At 50.7% G+C, this 4,496-nt stretch overlaps 1 protein-coding gene across 1 annotated transcript in view; it reads right to left on the reverse strand.

Annotated features, from left to right (window-relative positions):
• Window positions 1-2,541, reverse strand: part of Caln1 (calneuron 1) — a 463,165-nt gene extending 460,624 nt beyond the window's left edge. The window contains exon 1 of the mRNA XM_026787846.1: window positions 2,478-2,541. The gene's annotated coding sequence lies outside the window, so the exon portion shown is untranslated. The remainder of the gene's footprint in view (window positions 1-2,477) is intronic.
• Between the last annotated feature and the right edge of the window lie 1,955 nt (window positions 2,542-4,496).

The raw sequence follows: 4,496 nt of genomic DNA on the forward strand, positions 1-4,496 counted from the left end.
AGGGAGGGAGGGAGGGAGGGAGGGAAAGAGAAAAACAGCGGAAATGGGGATGTGATTTGGTTGGTAGAGTGGCTGTGTATCATGTACAGAGCCTGTGTTCAATTCTCAGCACTACATGAGCCAGGTGTGGCTATACACACCTGTAACCCTGACACTGAGGAAATGAAGACAGATCAGAAGTTCAAGGTCATTCGTAACTACATAGAGCTGAAGAACCTAAGTTGTATTCCCAGAACCCACATGAAAATGCCAGGCATGGTAGCATGCACCCGTAACTGTAGCGCTTGGGACACAGAGACTGGATGATCCTGAAGGCTCTCGCCAGTCTAACGTAACTGGTAAAGTCGGGCCAGTGAAAGACCCATTCTCAAAGGAGATTGACAGCATCCCATAGGTTGACCTCTGACCTCCAGGCATACGCCAACACACACATGCATGCACACACCTACTAAGAGAAGATAAAAAGAGTATTGAAGGATGAAAAAGCCATACCACCACGTTGCCAGATCCGAATAAGTCCCACTGGAAGCTTTACGCAGCAAAGCCAGCAGACATCAGCAAATTGAAAACAAACACACACACCATTAACTTGCAAAGAACAATTGATGATAAACAACGGCCCTCAGATTTACTTATTGTTCATGAGTCCCTGCCAGGACAAGGACACCATTGGGGATATCCATTCCGGGCCTCTTTTGTCAAACCTCAGAAAGCTGGACGGGACTGTGGGCACTTGAGCACACAGAGAGAGCAGCCGGGGTACCCTGTGGAGTGCCCTCCCTCAGGGACCTTCACCTCTGAACCCTCCAGCTGTGCGCTCTGAGGATTCATCCAGACGACTATAGCCACGGTTTCTTTGCAGTCCCCAGGGAGGCTGTAAGCAGAGGAAATGCAAGCACGGCCTTGGGCAAAGCCCTCAGACTTCCCTTCCCTGGGACCGCTCTCCATCTTGCATGATGCAGCCCCCTGTCACTGACTTTTGGTGTTCTTCCTGGGTTTTCTTTCAGGGGACTCTTCAAATTACCACACAAATCCACCAGGAGTCACAGCGACTGGCAAGTTCACCATGTGCTACGTTCTAGGACTTTGGGCCATCTCCTCTAACCAGAGAGCTTCGGGGCTGTGGAGAACTTATTATTTTACTCATACGGATTGCCATGGACCTACAGTGTGTGGGAGGCAGATGGACCGCCTTCCACGCTTACCCCAGAGGAAATGGCCATCCTTCACTAGGGACCGGAGAGGATTCCACACACAATAACACCCAATTTGTTCAAACAAATACTCTGTTTGTGCCAACAATGGAGGGGTGGGATTCCCTATTGACATAACTGGGTCGTAGCTCCTTCCTCCCAGAACTTCGGAGTGGTGTTCCTTACCCAGCAGGATTTAAAAAAAAAAAAAAAAATTATTGAGGGAAATCAGCAAAGGGGTTTTCCTTTTTAAATGTTTCTCCCTGGTAAGAAGTTAATATCCCCATGGGAATCCCTGCCCCCAGGCCACGTGAACCGGGAGAGGGGACCCTTACTCAGAATAAAGAAGCAACTGTCTGCTGGAAACTGGCTTTCAGGGTCGTCTAGGGAAGGTAGTGAAGCTGACAGGAAGGAACCCTTTTCCTTGGGTCTGAGCTGAGAGGAGCCGTTCAGGAGGCTGTGGGGGTGGGAAGAAATCAATGTAGAATTTGTAGATGGATGTGTGCTCTGGGCCCGTGTACAATTTACAAGATGCAATGTGAAAAGAAAATAAATTTCCTTTCTCCCTCGCTCTTCCTCTCTCTCTTTCTCTCTGCCAGGCTCCAGCAGATTCTTAAACCAAAACAACTCTTTAGGATAGAGCCTGGGACTCGACTAAGAAGTGAGTTTCCTCAAAAGGCATGAGGGAAGGGGTGAAGGGTCTTTGGGAACAGACAGCAAGCTTTTTTTTTTTAACCTAGAAGCATTCAGAGTCCAGGGAGTGGGGACACCTGGGGACAGGTGTTAACATGGTGCGCCTCTGGGACGGTTTCTGGAGAGAAAGTTGTATGGTTTGCACGGCCATCTTCGGTCTGAGTGGCAGATCATAGGTTCCTTTCAGAAAAGCAAACTGAGTTGGGGTGATGTCCTTTCTCCTGATCACCGGGGGGGGGGGGGGGGTGTCAAGGGACCCAGCCAGGACAGAATGCTTTTGCACAAGCCAGAGCTGAGCTAAAGATGCTTTCCCCGATGCTGCAGACCACCTGAGCAGCCAGGTGAAGCCAGGGCCAAAACAAACAAAACGAGGAGCACCCTCCAAAGCACCCCTTCTCTTTCCTTCCCTTCCTTCCCTCCAAAGCCCAGGGAATCAAGACTTGATTGGTCTCAACCAGATCCTGAGCTGAGGGATGGGAGAGGAAGAAGAGGGGGAGAAGGAAGCCCTGAGGGGCCAGGCAACGTCCATGCAGTTAGTGTCTCATTGATTTAGAGCCACAGGAGCCTGAGTGCGAGCGTTAAGGACCATACCTCCTGCTGATCTCGGGAGAAGTGCTCCAAGATCCATGGCTGTGGAGTTGGGGGAAGAGTCGCTAAGCCATCTGAAGGAGCAGAGCACTGCAGCTCCTCAGCCTGACGGGCCAGGGCGAGCTTTAATTAACAGGGTCTGATCCCTCTTCTTTTTTGGTAACTGAGCAGATTTAAAGGGCTAGAGACCCAATTTGAAGGGTGCTGCTGCTGCTGCTACTCCGGCTGCTGCTGTGGCTGCTCCTGGCTGCTGCTCTCGGCTGCTGGAAAGGCTTTCTGCAGATTGCTAGTTCCAGCGAGGAGATGGAGCCAGGAGGATAGGAAATGGGGGCTGTTTGTGCAGGGGTCTCCTGAGAGATGAGGTTGGAAACTGGACCACGGACTCAGGCACAGTCCTCACCAGTGAGTACCAAAGTCCTGGCTGCTGTCCTCTTTGCCTAGGGGGAAGGGCTGCACTGGGCTGGGGGGGGGGGCGGTTGCAGGTAGCATCAAGGGCACCCTGACCCCACATGAGCCTGGACAGGACACTGGCCAGGGAGAGCAGGAGACAGTTTCTGTTCTGAGAGGATTGCTTGAGGACAGCCACTGTAGAGGTCAGCCACACATACATACACAAGGCAGCCTATGCACACACAAGCCTGCCCATGTTCACACATGCCTGCCTAGGTACACACACCTGTGTACAGACACCTACGTGGGCTAGAAAGATGGCTCGGGACGGCTTATCTGTTCAAGGCTAGCTCATAACCAAAAAGACATATATCTATGTGCACACATACGAGTCCATGTACACATGTTTATGTACACACATACCTACCCATATATACTTACCTGCCTGGGTACAGGTCTAACCAAACACATACACACACACTCATACATGTCCATTTAAGCACACACATGCATCCACCCACATACAGTAAGTACATGCCTCCCCACTATTATCCAGTGTCAGAATGTTAGCCAGGTTCATGTCCTTATAACTTACAGGAATATGACCAAGAAACATTGACACCGACCATAGCCATGAGAATAGCCTGGAGTTAGATATCCACAGGCATGAGAAAAGGAGCAAGCTGCAAAGAATGTTCCCTGCGTGCCTGCTGCTTCTCAGAGAGCAGGGACTTCATTGGGGACCATGCTTTTTGTAAAGATTTGTTTTATTTGTATTTTCCGTGAACATTCGCACACGTGTGCATATGTGTGAAGTGGCTGCAGAAGCTGGAAGGGGGCGCTGGATCCCTGGGAGCTGGAGTTATAGGAGGCTGCGAGTCCTTTCCAAGGTGGGTGCTGGGATCGGAACTCGGGACCTCTAGAAGAGCAGGAAGCACGCTTGGTTGTGGAGTCACCTTTCTGGCTCCAGGAGCTTAGCTGATTTTTGAGACTATCTCAGCAGAGACATTTTGAACCTATGACATCCCCCCACCCCGCTCTTGCTAAGGCAATCTCTAGCCTCTCTGGAATCTTCCCCCGGCCAGTTGATGCCTCAGTTTCAAGTTTCCTTAGTCAGTGCAGTTAAGTGTGCCTTGCCAGAAATTTTGCCTGTGAATGTGTATGGAGGGGGTTGCACGCATGTGTGTGTGTGTGGGGGGGGGGTATGAGATGCTTGCAGAGCTAAAGCTCAAGGTCCTACCTACATTTTCCTTTGTTGCTGTCCACTTGGTTTGTTGTTGTTGTTTAATTTATTTAAATTGATTTTATGTGCATTGGTGTGAAGGTGTTGGATCCCCTGGGACTGGAGTTAGAGACACTTGTGAGCTGCCACGTGGGTGCTGGGAATCGAACCTGGGTCCTCTGGAAGAGCAGCCAGTGTTCTCAACCACCGAGTCATCTCTCCAGTCCCATCCACCTTATTTCTTTAAGACAGGGTCTCCTCACTGGCCTGGAACTCAACGCTTTGACTAGGCTGCCTGGCCCATGAGCCCCACGGCTCCTCCCACCTCCAATCTTCTCAGTGCTGGGATTACATGTACACACCACCATGCCTATCTTTTCAGACAGGTGCTTGGGATTCAAACTCAGGTC

Source organism: Microtus ochrogaster, chromosome 2, assembly GCF_000317375.1.
Source record: "Microtus ochrogaster isolate Prairie Vole_2 chromosome 2, MicOch1.0, whole genome shotgun sequence".
NCBI classification, from domain to species: Eukaryota; Metazoa; Chordata; class Mammalia; order Rodentia; family Cricetidae; genus Microtus; species Microtus ochrogaster.